Genomic DNA, 24,102 nt, shown 5'->3' on the forward strand with positions numbered 1-24,102 from the left:
TGTGTTCCTGTTTAAGATTAAAGTAAGAGGAAAATACATTTTTGTTGAAATAACTGTTTAACTAGTTTCTCATGCATAATATTTACTTTTCTGTCTAAAGTGTTTTCAAGTGATCAAAGCTAAATTTATTGTTGACATTATTGTAAATTCTTCTTTACATATAGTCACCTATGTAATCCTCACCATACCCTATAATGTAGTTATTATTATTTTAAGGATTGTTAGCTTGTGGCAGAGAGAAGGTAGGTAGCTTGATCAGTATAGCAAAGTTATTAAGCGGTAAATCCAAAATTTACAAGTATAAAGTCTTACATCAGAATTTCAGCTTCTAACTAGAATGCTCAATGGTTTGGTAAGATTCATAATCATACACAAGTGTACTTGCTGGCTTGGCAGGGTAAGATTGTCCTCATATTGATTATGAATACAAAAGAAATTTAATAGCAAATAATAAATAAGCTAGCACTAAATTGTAAATTTCTTTTTGATGAATAGGGTTTTATTACAATGGTAGTAATAAAAATGCCTAATGTTTGTATAGTATTTGACCCATGCAAGAACACTTCAGAAAATTATAATTTTTGTATTAAAGTTGAGGAAGCTGAGATATAAATGTAGAAAATAACTTACTGACAGTCATGCAGCTAGACAGTAGCAGAGTCTAATTACTTATCCTCTAATATATAACGTATCACAGGAATTCTGGAGAGCCAGGAGGAGAGATTATATGAAACTTTAGTTAATCTCTTCTGCTGGAACCTAAACTTTGTAGATAGTATTGACAGGGAGTTAAGCCATTTTTGAACTACTTGCCTCTAATAAGCTTTTTAAAAAAACTTTCTCACTAGGAAAGTTGTTGCCTAAAGGCAGGTAGATGTGCCTAGGCATGAGCTTGTTGACCAGAAGGCTAATTTGCCATAGGAGAAAATATCAAAGACAGTATTAAGTATTACTTATGAGTCTGTTATGGAGCTCCAGTCAAATGAATGCCTAACTATGTTTGTGGTAGGAAATCCAATAGCATTTTATGGCATTTCTGACACCTACTTCATGTAATGGCAGCTAAAGGGGAATCATTGTATAATTAGAAAAGAACAACAAAAAAAGATATGCTTTTCACTACCCAGTTTAATAATTAAAATAGAGTAGGGTATGATTTGTGGATATATGTATCTGGGGGGAAAATTCAGGAGATCTCAAAATCTTAAATTTTTTAAAAAAGTAAAGATATTTGAACCTAGTATCTCAGACACTTTCCTGTCTCTCACCTCTCTTTCAAAGTTGATTTTCTTGAAAGATTTGTCTGTACTCCCCATTTGTTTATACATCTACACTCAATGAAAAACCCACAGTAATATGGCATCTGCTACCATCACTCAACAAGAATAACTGAGTTCAGTGACACCATGTTCAAAAGTCAATGGATGTTTCAGAACCCATCTTATTTGACCTTTCAGTGGCCTTTAAAAAATGCCCCTTCTTCATATTACAGACTTTTTCCCTATAACTTTAATGATGACATAATCTCCTAGTTTTCTTGCTGTCTCTTTGATCTCATCTTCTCTCTTGCTTTATTCTACTAAATTTCCTATATATCTCTATTAGCTGAAATATTTCTTCAAGGTCTTGTCTTGCCTCTTTTCTCTTTTCCATATTCTATCACTAACATTTTTCCTACGTTTTCCAAAAGAAATAATATAAATATGTAATATAAACAGAGCATTCTAATTTACAGAAAATAGATGTTATTTGGTAAGAAAACCAGGATGGTAATTTCTAGAATGGCAGAATAACAACCTCTGAAAATCCACTTTTAACTAAAAGCAATAAGAACACTGGCAAAACTGTCAAAAACCAACTTTTAAAGAACTCTGGGCATTAACAAAAAACTTATAACCTAAGTGTTTATTCAAGAAAAAAATGCGGTCTGGTAAGAAGAGTGACTCTTACTATGTTTTAACTTTTCCTAAACCCATCCCTCTGAAAGCCAACAGTCTTGCAACTATAGTTACTGTCAAAACAAGCAGTATAGCAGCCACTAGAGGAGGGAAAACAAGCTTGGAGCTACCCAGAAGCTTCATCCCCAGAGAACTAGCACTATTTAACCTGTGTCAATGACAGTGGTAAATTCCATTCCCAGGTATTGTCTTTGACAAGCTTACTCTTTGCAAACAGCATTGCCCACAGGGCATTTGTCAAAAATCATCAGGGGCAATTGTTTAACATTGCAGGTGTCTAATATAGCAACGCAAGTAGGTCTAACAAGAGGCTGACAAAACAACTTAAAGAAAAAAACTGGCAAATGAAATAATCCATAAGGAGATTTGTAAAGCTCCAACATATTCATGGCAATTTAGAAGGTTATACATACATACAGGGCTGTGCACATGCCCAGGATATACCCTAGAAGGCCCCAATCTGACTGGCTGAACTTGAGGCTCCATGAAACTAGAAATTGAAGACTAAAGCAGACTGGTAATCTTCCTGCCAGTGCATGGAGGAAATATCAACAGGAAATATGAGAATCATGGAACACCAAATCAAGAATATAATAAAAATAAGATAGAGTCAAATAGGAAGGCTGAAGTTTTAAAGTGTTATAACTGAAATGAAATATTCCCCAGATGGGCTTAACAGTAGATTTGAGCTAACAGAGAAAATATCAGGGAACATGAATACAGATCAGTTGAGATTACCAGTCTGAAAAACAAAAATAAATATAAATGTGACATAAGTGTAAAAAGATTGAAGTCATTCAAAATACGTTCTCTAACCATATGCAATAAAATTAGAAACCATTAGAAGCTAATCAATAACAGAATGTGGCTAAGTCAGTGTTTAGAGGAAAATTTAAAGTTGTAAACGGTTATTTTTTTAAAGGAAGATCTTACATTAATAACTTTCACTTTAAGAAACTACACAATAAAAGAATAAACTAAATTCAAAACAAACAGAATAAAAGAAAAATAAACAAAAAACTAGAGCAGATATAAATGAAATATAACAACAATAGATACAGAAGCTGGTTTTTCTTTTTGAATTTTATTTTATTTTATTTTTTTTATATAGCTAGTTCTTATTAGTTATCTATTTTATGCATATTAGTGTATACATGTCAATCCCAATCTCCCAATTCATCCCACCACCACCACCAGTCACCCCCCCACACTTTCCCACCCTTGGTGTCTGTGCATTTGTTCTCTACATCTGTGTCTCTATTTCTGCCTTGCAAACCGGTTCACCTGCAGCATTTTTCTAGATTCCAAATATATGTGTTAATATACAATATTTGTTTTTCTCTTTCTGACTTTGAAGTTGTTACTTGATTATTTTCTTGCTTGCGTGTTTCCTGAATGAGAAGTCAGCTGCAATTCTTTTTTTTTTTTTTTTTTTTTGCGGTATGCGGGCCTCTCACTGTTGTGGCCTCTCCCATTGCGGAGCACAGGCTCTGGACGTGCAGGCTCAGCAGCCATGGCTCATGGGCCCAGGCGCTCCGCGGCATGTGGGATCTTCCCGGACCGGGGCACGAACCCGTGTCCCCTGCATCAGCAGGTGGACTCTCAACCACTGCACCACCAGGGAAGCCCCAGCTGCAATTCTTATGCTTATTTTTCTGTAGGTAATGTATTTTTTTTTGTCTGCCTTTAATATTTTCTCTGACTTGGGTTATCAGCTGACTGAATATGGCATGCAAACGTTTGTTTATTTCTGTTTTTGTTGGTATTTTCCCTCTTTGGTGTTCTCTAAGGTATTTGAACATATGAGTTAGAATATGTCAATCATTTTTTCAAAATTCTTAGCCATTATTTCTTCAGATATTTCTTCTGACTCTCTCTTTTCCTTCTTTTTTTTTCTTTTTTATAAATTTATTTATTTTATTTATTTATTTTTGGCTGCTTTGGGTCTTCATTGCTGTGTGCGGGCTTTCTCTAGTTGTGGTGAGCGGGGGCTACTCTTCGTTGTGGCACACAGCCTCATCCTTGAGGTGGCTTCTCTTGTTGCAGAGCACGGGCTCTAGGCACGCGGGCTTCAGTAGTTGTGGCACACAGCCTCAGTAGTTGTGGCTTGCAGGCTCTAGAGCACAGGCTCAGTAGTTGTGGCACACGGGCTTAGTTGCTCTGCGGCATGTGGGATCTTCTCGGACCAGGGCTCGAACCCACATCCCCTGCACTGGCAGGTGGATTCCTAACCACCGCACCACCAGGGAAGTCCCTCTCTTTTCCTTCTGATGTCCCACATATACATATGTTAGAATATTTGATAATGTACTTTTAAAAATGTACTGTTCTCTGTCTTTTTCTCTCCATTTCTTTTTTTTTTTTTTTAACATTTCAGGTTGTGTAATTTCTGTTGATCTACCTTCAATCTCACTGATTCTTTCCTCAGTGGTGTCAAGTCTACTGATGAGCCTGTCAAAGACATTCTTTATCTCCATTCCTACAGATATTTTTGTTGTTTCAATTGTTTTTCATTTCTAGCATTCCCATGTGATTCATTTTTTAAATTTCCATCTCTCTGGTGAAAGTACTTCTCTAATCTTGTTTGTTGTCTACCTTATTGTGTTAGAGCCTTTAAGAAATTAATCTTGGTTATTTTAACTTCCCTCTCTGATAGTTCAAACATTTGTATCACATCTCAAGTCTGATTCTGATGAAGGCTTTCTCTCTTCTTACTGTGGTTTTCCTTGCCTTTCATATACCTTGCGTTTTTTGAAGCCAAATATGTTTTAATCAAACAATGGACACAACATTTTTTTAGACTTGAATATGAGCATGTATTTTTTTCTGCAAGGCCATTTTGGGGGGCTTGTGTTAATGCAGATAGGAGTTGGGCTTTTTTGATGTTTATTCTTTGCTTGCCTTTTGAGTCTCCATTTGAATTTTGTGTGTGTGCTGGTCTCTGGGATAACACTCCCATCTGTATTAAAACATTAATTTTCCTTGACACTTGTTTGCATTCTGGTGGGAACACAGGAGTGGGGACAATCTCTGATGTACTGATTAAACCTTAGTCTTAGATAAGCTCTCTGTGTCTTGATAATGTGGCCTTCAAAATTACTCCTGCTCCTCTGTCAGCTGTAGTTATGTATTCCTACCCTTCCCCCGTAGGTAGAGCTTTTATTTTGCCTGTTCCTCTCCCACAGATGTAGTGAGTTTCCTACAGTACTCCTAAGTATAATTTTCTTGTCCATTCCCCTGCAGATTAAAGCTTTTTCATAGTGTCAGAGTGGAAGTAGATAGTGACCAAGAGAGTCTACAGTTCCCCTCAGTGTCATTAAAGATTAGACAGGCTTCTTCCTGATGTTAGACCCTGTACCTCCCTTTTCTTTAGCATTTACATTTGAAAACTTGGAATTGTAAAATATTTCTCTGCCTGTTTGAGAGGTAAATCCTCTCTCATCCTCTTGCCAGTTTTACAACCAGGAAAGTCTTTTTCAACAACCTGGGAGACATCTCTTTGAAATGTAATCAGTAACAAGAATAGTATCCCTATTTCTCAGTTTCTGTGTGAGGGTGGGAGCCTAGCTTCGATAAACACCAGTTAACAAACACCGACGGCCTAATCAACATTTATCAGCATCACCCCAAAATCCTCCAGAACTTGTCCTCACCCCAGTGTTTAAATTCCTTGCACCCTCCCCCCAGCACCCTTTGGGATTGAGTTCAGCCTCTCTCTCCTGTTGCAAAATTCTTGACCCCTATTACAATAACCTTAAATAAAGTCTTCCTTGTGGTTCTTAATGTGTCAGTGAAATTTTTCTTTGAGAATAGGGAACATGATTCTGGGTGGATTTGGTACAGTAGCAATTGCTCTTTTTTAGCCAGCACTAATTATCCTGGGCAAATTTTCCCCAGGATTACATGACCATCCCTGTGAGCACCTTGAGAGTTTCCTGTAGGAAAAGTCTCTAAGAGGGTGTGAATGTGAATCTCCTCTGAATACAGCCCCCAGCGACTCCTCACTCTCACATCAACACATAGTGTCTAGCAATTTTTAAATCATCTTTGCCTGAATCTTTTTGTTCACTGACATCTGTCCTAGGTAATCCAATGCTCTGATCCTGTTTCTCACTGTAGCTACCTGTTTTTCTTCAGATTTCAACCTTGCTGTTTGCTCTCTACAATTTCAGTTCTCTCAGGTGTTCAAAAATGTCATTATTTCTCAGTTTGTTCAGCCACTGTCTTATAATAAGGTTAGAAGGAACTCTCCTTTCAGTTCTCTATAAATGTTATCAAAAACTGGAAATATTTAACAGAAAATAATATGGTGATTTAAAATATTTAACTAAAAAGAGAAAAGTGAAACACTTGTGGCAAAACGAAAGTAATAACTGCAGAAAATAGCTACCACATCTAAGGCTGGAGGAACAAAAGGAAGAGGTTAGTGTCATTAGAACCTGGAATCTTGGAAGTGTTCCCACAGACACAGGGCTCAGCTCAATGAGCAGAGGGCACTGACCAGCAAGTGCTATTGTCTGAGGAGCTCAGAAGCGCCTATGTGGAGGTTGGACTCAGACCTTTTAGGATGAGGCCACAGCTGATCAGTGCTAACAGGAAATTAAAAACAGCTGCAGCCATTTTAACTACCTATCCATGGGGGGGTGAGAACTGTTGCTAGGGTGATGCTGAGAAGAATATGGAACAAATTAGTTGCATAATGACGAATCAAACTCATTTAGATATTCAGTCTCTCTAGTGTTTGCTATTAGTCGAATGTAGCAGTAATGAAGCTAACAAAGAAAAACAAATGCCCCAGTGCCACGAGAGTATTGAAAGATAGGTATGACACTGAGAGAAAATAGCTAATACAAAAATAGCTCAATAGCTCAGCACAAAAATGTCTTTGTATTATATTAAAAAGTAAATTTATACTATTCCAAATTATTATATTTCAATATAGATTTTATTTGTAAATAAAATAAAATCTTTTTTTTAATGGCAAGAGTACTTGGGAGATTAAAAAGACACACAAAGACAGAAAGACTGAGAAATCACTAGTTCTATTTTGAATTTTGATTTTTCTTTTCTTGCTGTTTAGTTTGGTTTCATTGTTTATTTGTTCACCTTGATAAAGATGTGTAAGTGCTAGAATCTACAAATCTAAAATTTTAAGGCAATTAGAATGACCTATCCACTTCAACAGATCTATTCTCTAAGGTCAGGGTTCTCTACCGTGTAATAAAGACAGCTTTAGAAAGCATATCATTAGAAATGTAATCATTAGAAATGTAATACCATATTCTCAGTACATCATGTCACACTATGGGGTACATTATCCTTCTGCTGTGTGAATTTTATTCCCATTACCACAAAGAGAGAATCCAAAGAAAATTAAACCTTAAAAGAGTTTGCTTTGTTTTAGGGCTTATGAGTTATCATTGCTAATAGATTTTTATCAATGTTACATGGAGAGAAAAGATAAAAATTGTATGTATCTATCGTTCTTCAATTTTTCTACATACAGTGAGTTTCACATTGCTGTTTCTAGAGCCATTTTATTGTAGTTTTCTTTTGTTCCTATAACAAATCATTTAAATGTTACTCTATGGAATGTTACTATGTGAAAAGATTTCCCAAAATTTATATTGTAAAATTATGTATACAGTGGTACTTAATATTTAAAAAAAGGCAAGTACACACTTGCACAGGAAATGCAACATTCTTTTTTAAATTGAAGTATAGTTGACTTACAGTATTGTATTAATTTCACATGTACAGCAAAGTGATTTCAGATATATGTATATATTTTCAGATTATTTTCCATTATAGATTATTACAAGATATTTAATATAGTTCCCTGTGCTACAGTAAATCCTTGTTGCTAATCTATTTTGTGTATAGTAGTTTGTATCTGTTAATTCCATACTCCTAATTTATCCCTCCCCTACTTCCTTTCTCCTTTGGTAACCATATAAGTGATATCATATAATATTTGTCTTTCTCTGCCTGACTGACTACACTTAGTGTGATAGTCTCAGTCCATCCATGTTGCGGCAAATGGCAATATTTCATTCTTTTTTTATGGTTGAGTAATATTTCATAGTATTTATAAACCACATCTTAAACCAATCATCTGTTGATGAGCACTTGGGTTGTTTCCATGTTTTTGGCTACTGTAAATAGTTTTGCTATGAGCATTGTAGTGCATGTATCTTTTAGAATTAGAGTTTTCGTCTTTCCCAGATATATGCCCAGGAATGGGATTGCTGAATCATATGGTAGCTGTATTTTTATTTTTTCAAGGAACCTCCGTACTGTTTTCCATTGTGGCTGAGCCAATTTACATTCCCACCAACAGTGTAGGAGGGTTCCCTTTTCTCCACACCCCATCCAGAGTTTATTATCTGTAGACTTTTTTTTTCTTTATTTTTGGCTGCATTGGGTCTTCATTGCTGTGCACAGGCTTTCTCTAGCTGCTGTGAGCGGGGACTACTCTTGATTGCGGTGCACAGGGCTTCCCATTGTGGTGGCTTCTCTTGTTGCACTGCACGGACTCTAGGCACGCGGGCTTCAGTAGCTGTGGTACACGCGCTTAGTTGCTCCATGGCATGTGGGATCTTCCTGGACCAGGGCTCAAACCCATGTCCCCTTCATTGGCAGGCAGATTCTTAACCACTGTGCCACCAGGGAAGTCCTCTGTAGACTTTTTGATGATGCCATTCTTACTGGTGTGAGGTGATAACCTCACTGTGGTTTCAAATTGCATTTCTCTAATAATTAGCAACGTTGAGCATCTTTTCATGTGCCTGTTGGCCACCTAGAAACAATGTTCTTGAGTTGCATACTGGCTTCTTTCAGTAGCTGTCTTTGCTCAGAACTTTAGCATACTTGCAGATCGTTCACCATGTGTTTGATATACAAAACCAGTGCAGACTCTCTTTAAGCTGTATCCATGACTGGGTGAGTAATCAGATTGCTAAAAATGCACATAAAGGGGATACTCTTGAAGAATTTTCACTAAAAGTTATTGTTACAGTATCACAGCTAGAACTCTAAATGTGCTTATATTCATGTATCCATTTATCATACTTGAAAATTTACCATCTGTGTGAATTCTTATGTTTTCTGTGTACAGGTAAACCTTCCCAGTAGATGTGCATAACCTGAAACTTATAATTCAAAGACATAAGTCAAATCAAAAGCAAAACGTAATTGAAGATTTTGTTTTGGTGATGGTGGTAGATAATCCTATTTTGATTTTAAATATGTAAGCTTGATTACTTTATTTAAGTTTTGTCACCTAACTTAAATTATCTTAAAAAAATCATTTTTTTCTGATACAGTGGAAAGAAGTAAAACAGTATTTATTTTACAAAAAATGGAGAATTTACCTTTCAAAAATTTGAAATTTTCTTATATCTGCTTTAAGAGTTAAAGAGAATTTAAGAAACCGTATCTGTCTTATTATATGTGTCCGTATATATGCTTCATAAATCATAGTTCATAGTTTCAGGGATCTCAAAGACTGTGTATATGTACTTCTGTGTGTGTAAAAGTTAATGTTATTTCTTATAAGAGCTTTGTTCACTGATGTATTCCCCCAAAAGATCGTCTTCTCTAAAATACAGAGAGTATGTGCATACATTTAAATTCTAAGTAAAGAAAATGGTCAGTTTTCACGTGTAACGAGTGAATCATCTTAATCATCTTAATAATATACATGATAAAATGAGTGATAAAAACATGCACTTTGAATTAAAATAATAAAACAATTTTCAAAGATATAGAAAGAAATGCATAATTTATGATTTTAAAATTTCTTTTTAAGATGCAAGAGGGAGGGGATATGGGGATATATGTATACATATAGCTGATTCTCTTTGTTATACAGCAGAAACTAATACAACATTGTAAAGCAATTTTAACTTGCTTTAAGTTGTTGAGTACATTGTAAGCACTCTGTATATTCTTCTTGAGGTGAAACAAACTTAAAAATTCTCTATTTTTACTCAAGAACAATAATACAACTCCAATATATCACAGGCAGTGTTTAAAAATAGTAAAACAGCAATATAGGGGTAGAGGAATGGGAGGTACAAACTATTGGATGTAAGATAGGCTCTAGGATATATTGTATAACACAGGTAATGTAGCCAGTATTTTGTTGTAACTGTAAATGGAAAGTAACCTTAATTATGGTGTAAAATAAAAAGTAAAAAATTTAAAAAATAGTAAAACAGTTAATATTAGAAAAAAATCATAATTCTATTTTGGAACAAATGTCTCCAACCCTCAGTTGAGATATTCTCATTGAAGGCTAATTAATAGAGAATTTCATGCTGAGGCTTTTGAAGTTGTAAAAAATCTTCATTGAGGTTTTTTTTCCTTGCTCTGAAATGTTAGAGATAATAGAATTAGAGATGATCCCTGACCAGTCTACTCAGGAAATTGCTAAGAAAGTGACTGACACACTCATTATTTGATAGTGGTTGTCATTAAATACTTAATAGTTATTTCAAAATCATATTTAGGCATACATAATGTTATAATGGATTTGAACAAAATGACCTACAAATTTTTTTCTCATGTGGCATATAAATATGTGGTACATTGAATATGGATTTTTAATAATTATTGAAAATAATCAATGCTAATATAAAATATAAAATTTGATTTTTTTAATTTGTATTTTGAATACAAGCCTTAAATCCAGTCCGTTGGTTGGGACCAAAATTTCCCACTTACCTTAGTTCTCCTTTGGAGCACAGGATACTCTCTACTTGTGCCCCAAGTGGAGGCAAGATTAGAGATCCTGTATCATAGAATGTTTCTCCTAAAGTCAACCAACATTCACCTAACTCCTACAATGCAACTGAAAATTAGTACCTTGCTTTTCTGCCTTATGATATAGCAATACTTAAGATTGTCTTATCGTAGTTTAATTATCCACTTGCCTGAGATCCTTTAACTTGCCCTTTGTGTTATATCCCTAAAACTGTGTAAACTACCTGCAACCTCTGTCCATAAACAGGGGCAGATGTTGCTTTGTTTCAGTTAGTTCCATTCATAACTAATGCAGGAATGAAGAGGGCCCATTCCTGTTTCTTGTTAGAGACCCTTTCTTCCATGTTCCCTTTCCACTGCAGTCCCTGCAGCAAGGATACATTATATTTAATTAGAAGAAGGAGAGGGAGAGGGAGAAGGGGAAGAAGGGGAAGAAAATGTATTTGAAGAGAAGTGGCATAACTTTATTGCCTTTGGAAGTTGTTCAGCTGCAGGACAACAGAAGTGTAGTCACTAGGGGATCAGTGACTTCACTAAAGTGATTTGGGCAGAGTAAATAGCTAAAAGTGCATGGCCTTCAAAATAGAAAGAACAGCTAAGATAGCAAAACATGAAATGTGAAGCTGAATGGTTACAGAATATGAAGCTGCATCACATGGAGAGCCAGGTCAAGAAGTAGAGAATTAGTCATATCGAATACGTATTTACTGGGGATCTATAGAATAGGGGTAATGGTAGATGATGATCACAGTGTAATATCTTGCTTTAATTATTATATTCAATTTATAGAGAAAAATCTACTTACTTTCAGATTAACAGAAACTTACGAAAAAAACTGCCTGAACGTAACATTTTCAATACTTGCATTTTTTGGTTATTCAAAACATATTCTTATGGATTGAAAATATTGTGGAATTCTTCAATTATGAAAAAGTATGTGATTCTTTTTACATGGGGGACTGCTTTAAGTTTTTGGAAGCTCTACAGATAAAATAAGTAGGAAAATGTAGTGTTTATTGAGAATGTGTTGAATTTTTAATATATACATACTTGAATATATAATTGTTTCTGTTATAAAGTATGTTTATTCTTCTATACTTTCATTAACACTATAACTTAAAATATCAAACAAATATTTGAAGAATCACAAGTTATACTTTTATTAAATAAAACATATTTCTAGGTAGGAGGGAAACAACCTCTTGATTTATCAAACTTGGCTTAATGGATTTATGGATTTTTAAATGTACTCTGTAAATTATATTTGTAACAAAGAAATTATTGAAGAGATTTAAATTTAGAAGTTTGCGTTTTTAAGAAGTAGTAAATATAGTTGAATGTTTATAATTTTAGCTTTTCTAATGCTCAAAAAAATTGATAGTGTGCTTATTTCAAACCTTCTCGTTTGTCTGAAAAGTTATAGTGAGAAGTTATTTTCACATTGTGAGACTAGGCTTCCATTTACTTGTTAAATGAGAAAGTCAGTTGCATCAAATATTTAAAAGTGTCTTTAGCAGGGATTTAATTTGAAATATATGTTCATATCTAAGTAAGAGAGTCAGTTAATGTGTGAAAAGCTAAGAGGTGGAGGATTGCCTGCCTTCCTTCCTTCCTTCCTTCCTCCCTCCCTCCCTCCCTCCCTTCCTCCCTCTCTTCCTCCCTTTCTCCCTCCCTCCCTTCCTTCCTCTCTCCTTTCCCTTCCCTCCCTCTCCTTCCCCTCCCCTCCCCTTCCTTCCTCTCTCCTTTCCCTTCCCTCCCTCTCCTTCCCCTCCCCTCCCCTTCCCTTCCTCTCTCTCTGTCTGTCTGTCTCTGTCTCTCTCTCTCTCTTCCTCCCTTCCTTCATTTCCTTTTTCTTCTTTCAAGGGCATGATTATAGACCATCAATCCATCAATATTTGAGCTACTTAAAGATGAAGTGGTAGCATAAGGATGGAAGACAGTGAAAAGTAATAGGATTGATGGATTGTAGCTTTCAGTGAAGGTTGATTAATTTTCCGTTTCTGGTTACTAGAGCAAGTGTGGTTGATAGGTAAGTGACAGATGTTTCGAAGTGAGATGTTTCAAATTGAGACTGGAAACAATTCTGGTTTTGGTAATGACAGATGTCTTTGGCTGAGACATGATGAGAATGACTAGCATGAGAAAGAAGACAGGGTTGTTCAAAGAGAGGAGGTGAAGGATCTCAGCTGCCAAAATGTTTGAAAGGTCATCTCCTCTGAAGTATTAATCATCCAGAATTATGACAGTAATTATGACAGTGAGATGGGGTCTAAAACCTTTAAGGAAGTGACTAGAGCATATCAAGTGTCCATATATAAATAGGTGGAGTAGTGGGTGGAGTATTCTGATGATAATGAGATTCAAACTTGGTTTTCAAGATGATGGAGGCATAATTGTCTAGAGGCTGCAATTAGAAGCAAAAAGGACATATACTCCTGTGGTAGACAGAATAATGGCCACCCAACTATGTCCATGACCTAATCTTTGGAATCTGTGAATATATTCTATTACATGGCAAAGTGACTTTGCAGATTTAATTAAGTTAATGATCTTAAGTTGGGTAAACTATTCTGGATCATCACAGTGGGCCAAATCACAAGGGTCCTTATAAGAGGGAGGCAGGGGGATCAGAGTCAGTGAGGGAGATGTGATGACAGAAGCAGAAGTCAGAATGATGCGGCTGGGAGGCAAGGAATGTGGGAAGCCTTTAGAAGATGCAAAAGGAGAGGAACAGACTCTCTCCTTGAGGCTCAAGAAGGAACTCAGTTCTGCCAACCCATTTTAGGCTTCTAACTTCCCAAACCAGAAGATAATAAATTAGTGTTGTTTTAAGTTTCTCAGTTTGTGGTGATTTGTCAGAGCAGCAATAGGAGACTGGTAAAACCCCACATTTAAATACAGTGGAACACAATTGGAGAGTCTAAAGCTGATACCACCTGAGAGGACTGTGAAAGAGGCAGTCCCCCAGAGACAGCTGAATTTTAGTTAAAGCAGAACATGACGATTGGTCATGGAGCATGTGAGGAGGACATGGGGGAAATATTCCAAGAGTTTTTGGGAAGAGTGGAAGATGGAGTCACAAAGGGGGTATGTACAGACTTGTATAGGCATAAGAATCTGGGGGAGAAGGGATGAACTGGAGTTCTGGGTTTCTCATGGGTCCTGACAAAATGAGGAATAAAGGACAATTGAGATTAGTATTGATGGTTATAAGACACCAGTGGTGGTGAGGTAAGGGTGGCATGGAAGGCAGGGTGGCCATCCAAGGAATAATTACTTTTGCCCATGGAGTCATGGAGGCAACAGGAGGGTGGTCTTAAATGGAGCATCCAGAACTCTCAAGCTTTCTTCTTCTTATATTCAATAAAACTATGCAAAATCACACCTGCTGATAGGTAGCATTATTCTTTAAATGAAGGAGAAACTGATCAAACAAGCAATGCATAGACACCATAATCTGAGGAGCACAACTAAATCACCCTTAGAATCTGAGTTTAAAAGGGGAAATTAAGTGGCTTTGTGGGTTTTGGGAGAAAAGAGTTTGCTGAAGTATGTTATATGGAGGCTTATAAGAAGAACCAGGAATGATAGACACTTAAAATTGATATTAGATGTATCTGTTTGAATTTAGGAGAGAAAAAAGGATCATGAGGTATTGTGCACAATAATTATATGAAGTTATAGTTATCAATAGCAGTGGAGAACTATGGCTATTCCTCTCCATGTTTAGAACCGGGGCTTTGGGTAGGGGTTTAGCTGTTCACTTTGCACTTCAGAAATGCTTTTTATACGAATCTTTATGAGGCAAATTGCTAATTAATATGCTCACTCAAAAGATTGTATTCAAAGAGGTTTAAGTAAAAGAGACCAATATATGCAAGTAAAATTGCACTTTTAACAATAGTGATGAAGAAAGAAAAACTGATGCCTCATATTCTTTCCTTTTGAAAAATGAATGCCTTATTTTACTGCATGGTTTCAGTACAATATGTTAGTCCATGAATTTTGTAGAAGATGAATTACAGGAAATTATCAGAGCAGCAATAAGTCCCAATGCCTAAATTCAATAGCAGTTGTACATGTATTAGTTCAGCAAGCAGTACCAAATTTTCACAAACATGCTGACTTATGATAACCAAAATGAGAAATGAATAAGCATCAATGGAGCCTGGATAGCAATAAGTGGAAGTTGGCAGATGGTGTGTGAATATCACACTGGCACTGGAAAATAGCAGAACAGACAGCCATGCTTACAATGATGACAGATTGACTGACTGAAAAAGCTTGAATGCACTTGTGGTGTTTTCCCTAGTGTTTTTTGTTTGTTTGTTTGTTTCTTTTAATTGGAAGCATAAAGGTTCATATTAAGCTCCAAATCAGTTAGAAATGGTAGGTCAAATTAAACTTATTGTAGGCTAGCTGTAACTGTTTAGTGTGTGTATGTGTGTGTGTGTGTGTGTGTGTGTGTGTGTGTGAAGGAAATCTATAAACTAATTAGCATAGAAAATGATCTCATTTTACGTCATTTAACAAATACTAATGGTTCAGTGGATGCCCTTTGAAATAAAACTAAGTGACCCCAGAAAAGCATAAATATTACACTACTAACTTCATATGATATACTGCTTATGATAAAATGTGAAGTTTAATTGTTTTCGAAGAAAATGTAGCCACTGTGGGGATTTAGGCAGAAGCATTGTTAGTCTATTCCTTACTTCAAAAGGTTGTATTGAATCATTGACACAGTAGCTATTTTTATATTGTAATGATATATCAACTTGGCTATATATTTATAGATGAGTCACAGGTCAATTAAGAAATGCAGTCTCCACAGATCAGTAAGCACGATGGTGCTTGGATTAAATAATCAATGACAAAACAAAATATATTAGGAACTTGAGAAATTTACCATATAAGAAACACATCAATAATGTAATTTGAAGTTATGATATACAGATATGGAAATAATATATCTCTGAAAATTTTCAAACATTGTCATTCATTTTAAAAGCATTGTTCAAATAATTATGCAAGAAATTCTTGACTTTATAAATTTATTGTATAAGGTCTCTTATGCCTTGTGCAGGTAAACCATAAATAAAGGGGGGGAAAACAGATCTTCAAATGTGATCAAACCATGATATGCTGTCAATATTAAATAAAATGTGTGGTTGACAGTGTATGAGTTTGCCTACTTGAAAAGCATCCTTGGTTTGAGCTTATTGATCTATTCATAATTCACAGAAATGATTATTTGTGAAAAAGTCTAATTCACTTTCCTATATGAATATTTAGTAGAATTTTAAAAATATTTTGATTAAAATTATATATTCAAAGTCTGAGTCAGTTTTAAAAAAACCTTGCCTTAAAATAAATGGATATTCCACTATTTTTATTACTTTGATGAAGTACATAATACTTAAATTTCAGTAACAAATATGTTTTTTAGTGTCATATTGGGAAGAAGTATGGTTGTGAAATGTATAGAGGTGTTTTGGCAGGATTTTCATTTTTCAAGATGAATTGCAAAATCTAATCTGTGATCCCAAGTGATATATATTATTTTGAGTAATTCATTTGACTAATATGTTAATACTTTTTTGGATCCTGTACACTGAATTATGTGCACATCAGCTTGGTCAGGTCTACAAAGCCAATTTAGAGATACAATAAGGTACTTATTAGTTGACCATAAACTCTTCTCTCAGTGTTTCTTTTTATGTGCAATCTGTAGATAGCATCCAATAGACTTGAATCATCTAGGCAAGAACTGCCTTTTGGGGAATTTATTTAGAGAAAGTCAGAAACAGCAAATTAAAAATAAATTAAATAATTTCTAGAGAAAGAACTGTAATCATTGTATGCATTGTTCACTATGTCATTGTGGAGAGAGAAAGTTATTACCAAATGCTGTTATCACTTTCACAATTTAATATTGAAATAAGTGTTTTGCAAACAGTATCCAGTTTTGAATCCAGCTGTCCAATTGTCTTCATATCAGTTATAATTTACAAATGATATTCATCTGTGTCAGTCTTATTGACTATTGTCATAATTGAGTGAGTCAACAGCCACATATATTTTACTTAATTTCAAACTAATCTCAAGTATCACTTAGCTTCAATGTACTTGACACATTTCTTATAAGAACTGATGCTACAGAAGACCCAGTCCTTTCCCTGTTATTGAGGAGAAGTGAAAAACGATCTATAGAAAAATTGGTCATGTGAATTACTATAAAGATGTGCTAAAGAAGGTCAAACAAAAGAATGTTCTTTTGATTATTAGAATTTAAAAGTAGCAGTGAGATCAAAGGAATATCCTCCAAACTGAAAACAAGTGACCAAATTTTGAGAGTAACAGAGAGAGATGCCCTTCAGGAAATAACCCGAGGATTGACTGTTCAATCAGCTCTCAATCAGAAGTAACATCTCTCTCCTTTAAATAGGAAAAATAATTTTGAAAAAAGGAAAAAGAGGAAATGGAACAGAGAATTAATAGATAATATTACTACATCAAGTAGTTTAGTAAAATTATTTATTCTATGAATAAAAATAAAGCTTAATATTAAAAAAATATGTGGCCACTTTTTGATATATATATTTGATTACAACTATAGTTATTTAGTTATTTACCCTCCTGATCCTGTGGCTAACTGAGAGCTGCAGCTCACTGCTGCGACCCAGCACCACGAGAATATCCCATGCTAGCCTGGGAAAAGATAAAAATTCAAAGTATGATTTCTACTGAATGTGTATTGCTTTTGCACCATTGTAAAGACAAAAAAATTGTAAGTCAAACCATTGTAAGTCAGGCCATACTGTACTTCCATACTGTTTGATAAACAGCCATTGTCCTGTTCACTTCAGGTATTCCCTGCCCAAACCATGCCAGTTGCCCAGAATGCTCTGTCCCCTAGCCTAGGAATTTCTGGATGCCTTCACTATTTTCTTAATACCTCTCACAAGGGACTGATTTTCAGGGAAGCAAATGAAATTTGTTTCATGGTCTTTTACTTGCAGGGGTGCCTCCCTAGGTTCTACTTTGTACTTACATTGAAAGAGATCTTCCCCGCCTCTCGCCTCCTCCCCCGCTGCTTTCCATATTGTAGGAGCTTCAGTCCCAGTAATATCTGAATGCACGCATGCCTGGCCCAAATGGGGTCTCCAGGACCCTACTCCAGCGATACCCAGCAACATCCATTCTGGTTGTTTAGTATTTGATTTGAAATGTTTTGAGGATCATCCGTTTGTCACCAAAAAATAAAAGCAAAGTTATAACGAAACCAAAGTCAACATAATAATTACCTCTAGGACGAAGGGAGTAGGATTGATTCCAGGAGGGATTTTGGTTCTTTGAAAGTTCAGATAACATTCTGTGTCTTTATGTAAATTGTTGGCACATTATTACTTTTAAATTTATATGCATAATATAATGTATATAATATTAGTATATGCATATGATAGTATATGCATTACTATCATTTGTATAATATATTAAACATATATAAAATATATAAAATTATAAGGTAAGGTTGGCAACCTCTTATAAAAACTAAGAAGTCTAAACAAGATGTGTCTGAAGATATATTTGGGTGTGAATATGTGAATTTGAGCTGCTTTTAATAAATTAAGTATGAAAGGGTCAAATTATCTGCAAAATATATATAAATTATAAACAAAAAATAAATTATCTTTTGTTTCTAATAAGGTATTCCTGTTTCCTCAGTATAGTCACCTATCCTGCTTATAGACAAGGCATTGTTTTAACTGTTGCAACTTAGTTTTGCTCTGCGCAGAGACAGAGTTTCATAAGCAAAATCATAGATCACCTTCTTAAAAATACAAGTTCTAGGGCTTCCCTGGTGGCGCGGTGGTTGGGGGTCTGCCTGCCAGTGCAGGGGACGCGGGTTCGAGCCCTGGTCTGGGAAGATCCCACATGCTGCGGAGCAGCTAGCCCCGTGAGCCACAATTACTGAGCTTGCTCATCTGGAGCCTGTGCTCCACAATAAGAGAGGCCGCGATAGTGAGAGGCCCGCGCACCGCGATGAGGAGTGGCCCCCACTTGCCGCAACTGGAGAAAGCCCTCGCACAGAAACAAAGAGCCAACACAGCCATAAATAAATAGATAAATAAATAAAATTAAAAAAAAAAAAGTTCTAGGCTAGTTCCAAGGCCAGATGTATAAGAATATCTGGATTGGCCATGCAGGAATCAATATTTGACATGATTTCTATCTGATTCTGATGGAAGCTCAGGTTTTAAAGCCAGTCTGTGTTATTTTTGTGGAAGACTAAATTTTTTTTCTTCCCTATTATTTCATTATAATACTTTCAATACTGTTATTTACATAACAGTTCATCCTGGCCCTTATAGCATTATAAGTTTATGCAAAGGACTGACAATGAAGGTGTTTTTCATCTTTCTTTAAATAAGGAGCCATTATATAAACTCTAAAAAGGATTAATTTTTTATATTGGTCATCATATAATGCAACTCTCCTTTTAGGTTTCTGAACAGTTTAGGGAATATTAAGATTGCAATAAAACATTTAGCAGTAGTCTTAGTATTCTTTTTCAAATTTTACACCTTATTGTGCTGCATATTATTTACACAATAGCATTGAAACTGATGATGCACTTGTTTATTTCAACAAAATCTCCTAAATGAAAATAATGCATAATAAAAATATTATGTAAAGTAATTGCCTCCAAAATTACTTATTATTGCCTTTATCACATTACATGCATCAGAAGCCATAATCATTATCTCCATTTTCATTACAGAAATGTATTCAGTTTATACCTTGGCATTATTCTGATTACACAAAGTCCCATTAAAATTAGTAATGAGCAAAACTGAAAAGGTACAAATATTCAAGCCTTATGCATATGGTAGCTTTCCTTAATAAAAATGTATTCAAAATGTGTAGCTCTTTGGCCAGGGAGGTTTGTAAACGTGTTCTGATTTGGGAGCTACTATTTTTATGTTTCCATTTGGCTTGAGACTTGGCTGATATTTTACATAAAATTAGATTATTGGTATACAAGAAATTATAGTAGATGCTAAGGGAAGAGAGACAAATGTTTTCTCTAATTTTTTTTTCTAAAAATTTTAAACTTCCAGCTCTATAGGTAATACAGATGGATAGTTTTAAGAATCATTAAGAAGGAGCTCTGCTGTCTTCTGCGAACTCCAGAAATTTCTGAGAAAATGGATGTCCACTCAAATGTTAGAGCTACAGGGAATCCATAGAGTTCTGTGGAATTTGCTTTCTCATGTTGAGCCATCCTTAGTGATGGAATCTTACTAGAATGTATCAATTCTATGTCAGTTCAGAGGAATACAGTCTATTCTGGAAGAATGAGTCAGAATGTGAGTCCAATTGCACATCATGTTCTGATTTCAATAGCCAGCTTTCAATACACACTATATAGAGAAGTCACAAACCAAAAAGGGACCACGATAAGCAAGCTCTCTTGTTACATATGCTATGCTTTTAGGACCAACCCAAGTCCAAACAAAACAAAACGAAACAAAAACTAGCCATCCCTCAAACTTCATCTCTTCTGTCTGCAATATAGGGTCAGATTTCATTGCCCAGATAAGATAAATATACAGTGAATGTAAAACTTAGGTTACTGGATGATTTGTTCAAAGGAACAGTTTAACCAGCCATGATTAAATAGTACTTTTTGTCTATACATAATATAATAAATGCTTCTGGCTCTTGCAAGGGAAAGATCTTCAGAAATGAGAGCCAAATAAGTATTAAGCACCTTTCACATTCAGAGAAACTGGGCTAACGACACAGTGGGAAACAAAACACTATGTATAGAATGAATGATGAATGGATGGATGAATAATTTAATCTGGTTGTTTACATCCGTGTTATCATGAATCCCTTATCAAGTGGTCCAATTCTGGAAAAAAAATTCCATAATATATAAATGTGTTTCCAGAATTATTTACATACAATATATATGTATATATAATTATTGTATAGTAATGAATTTATTAACAAATTAATAAAATATTTATAAATTAATGTATATACATACATATATATAGTTTCAGGTTTTCATGAATATTAATGGCATTCCATTATATACATTGTCAAATTTGAAGAGAAATTGAAATAAGATGGTTTTAGCTCTTTATATAAATTACGTTTAAAGAAAAAACAATAATGATTTTATACCAACATAAAACAGCAGAACTTTATCTTTGAATTTAAAATATCTTGAATATGCATATATGTAGTTTTATCATTTACATAGTTTTTAGTAATGAGGGTGAATGTTTCAAACAATAACGTTGGTGCATATTTTACTAGAGTGCTACAGTATTGGAGTAGACTTAGCACATTTCCTTTGAAATACAATAAATACTGATCAATAGTTTGCAAAGTGAATAAATGGACAAGTGCACGCTAAATACACTCTACCTTTTGAAAATACTTTAGGCTAGTTCTCTAAGATCAGTTAGATTCACTGTTTACAAGTTTATCTTCAAGCAATCAATTAACTTGCAAATGAGCTAGGTGATTCATGCCTGTTAAACTGCATAGATAACTGCTAATTGAATCAGACATCAAACATGTTGGTTAATATGTGAATATTATGATAGATGAGCGAACCAGCTTGATATACAAACTGTCAAACCAACCAACACATCATAACTATGTAGTTATCTATGTACATAGCTCTGTATTTATTTAGTTTACAAAATGCTTACATCCGTTACCCCACTTTTTCAAAATAAGGAACCCAAATTTGCCATATTTAAAGTTACAACAATAGAAATTTTAAGTAAATGCTAACACTATTATTTTCTACTTTCCACTTTTTAAGTATAATCTTATTATGCAGTGTATATATGTGAATTATTTTAATTGATTGAATTATGGTTTCCAGTAGAGTATATTTTCTTCCCCAGATCAAATAGAACAGTAATATCATTCTACTTAATATTGATAATGATATTCATAATTTGTAGGTGGTGTATTCTGAGAAATGTCACAAGTTTTGATTTGTCAGAATATATTGCTAGCAAGAAAGAGGAAATGACAAATGCAAGGAAAGTTAGAAAAAAATTCACAATACTTTGCTTAAATTAGGGAAGATATAGGAAACAATGATAGCTGATTTCAGTCACTTTAAGAACATTCATTTGAAAGAGTAGGAATTTGTTCTATATGTCATCAGATTGTGGCACTGAGATAAGTAATTAGACTTCATGAGATGCTATCTTTTTTGCCTGAGGAAGGTTCGTATGTATAGTTTTGGACACTAACGTACTCAGGCCATATAAGCCGATGCTTATGCCCAAAGGGAAGTTGAGTCTTCACTTCTGCAGTTACACTTGATGCACATGCCAGAATGTTGTGCTTTGTCCTCTGTAGAGATCTGGTCTAAGTGGGAGGATTCTATTTCTTAGAAGGATTAATGAAATTAATTTCCTCTGACAGGTTATTTCCTTAAAATCTGATGAGTCTTACTGCAGAAACTGAGCTCAGAATGCAAAAGACTTGTCAGGAGTAGCACCTGTGAAAGTTAAAGAGAACAAACATGATCCATTTGGGGGAGCAATTAGACCAGGATGCGGACCTGGCAGTTTCTACAGCTCAGTTAGAAGCTTTGAAGTAAAGATTGCCCTTTTTAGAAGTGTCTCACGTTGGATGGAAATGGCTACTTCCCTGAATGTCTTTCTTAGTCCTTCTCTGGGAGCTGCTTTAAGAAAAATGGTGTCATTGGCACCATCACCTTCCTTAGCTATTCTGCTAGTCACCCTGAGAAAGCATGATCTTGGCTTGACAGCTGGAGCAAACCCTGAAAGAACCATCAGTTGACAGCCATCAACCAGCCATATTCATCTAGGCTGGGCTGGCTTTCTTTCTTGAGAGCGTCCTGAGAACACATGTCTGTGTCTGCCACACCATACCCCCACCTGCTCCTGCAACAGCCTTCCACTTTGCAGAAACTGGCAGTTGCACAGGGTAAAAACCTTTAAGTCATTACTGACTTCTCCCTTTAATATCCCCTGTGTCATCTACCAGTAAATCCTATTGATTCCACCTTTAGACTCTGTTCATGCCTCACTGTCTCCATACCTACTGCCCCAGTTCAAGCCATTATCATCTTTTCTTTTGGATTATTGTGATAGCCTCTTCACTAGTCTTACTGATTACTACAGTCTATTCTCTACACAGTATATTTCCCTTTTGTTCTCAAATCTTGCTGTCATATCCTTCGTATACTCTTCAATGGTTTCCCTTCTTACACTAAGTAGAAGAAAACACTGTATTACTAGTCCTCTCATGTTATTATTTTTAACCTTTATTCTGACCTCTAATCCTCTACTTATTCTGTTCCAAGCTTAGCATTCCTTCAATATGCCACACACTCTTCTGTCTCAGGGCCTTGAACTTGCTATTTCTTCTTCTTTCAGATATATTTGGGTCTTTGGTAAAGTGCCCCATTTTCAGAAAGAGTTTCCCTGACAGTTCTGTTAAAAGTGCAAACCAAACCATAACTCCGCATAGCAATACCAGTTCTCCATTTCTGCTTTATTTTTATTCATAACACTTAATAATTGTCAGTTACCTAGGGACCTAGATAGATCCTGGCATTTATTATGTTTTCAAGTGAATATTTGTTAAATGAATGAACTATATCAAAAACTATTCTTTTCCTATTTTTAGTCTCTCATGGTAATAGGAACTGAGTATTTACACATCATTTTATACAGTTATCAGTGAGAGAATGGGTAGGCCTGGACCCCAAAATAGCCAGAAGATTATTAGGAACAAAAACAACATAAAAGAGGTCCATAACATAAGAAACATAACTCAAAGTAATATTTATTAAATGTCTACTATGTGACAGGCACATGTCAATTTTTGAATTTTTGTAATTCTCACTATGCCTTTAAATAGGTATTAATATCACCTGCTTTACTGATAGAACTAGGTTTAGAGAATTAAAAGTACCTAACCAACTTTCTGTTTATGTGGATAAATAGGGATTATCTTTCCCAAGCCTTTATCATTTCCACTGCATTGTAAGAATTAAATACAACAATCCTTTGTCAGGAATCATACAATAACTTCATAAATTTCACCAAAAAATTTTAATTTACTAGTCTCTTATGGACCTCCCATAAATGCACATGATTATTATCCAAGCCTTGATTTAAAGACTAACTCAGTCTTTAACACAGAATTTTTATTTAACTCTGTGACCTCAGATTTTTTTCACAAAACAGCAGCATTTATTCATTCATTTACAAATCTATACATCCAGCCTTCTATTAATTAATTCATTCATGTATTCAATTCATTTATATGTTCTAATTATTCTGCATTTCCTGATGGTTCA

This window comes from Hyperoodon ampullatus (assembly GCF_949752795.1).
Source record: "Hyperoodon ampullatus genome assembly, chromosome: 13".
Taxonomy (NCBI): Eukaryota; Metazoa; Chordata; class Mammalia; order Artiodactyla; family Ziphiidae; genus Hyperoodon; species Hyperoodon ampullatus.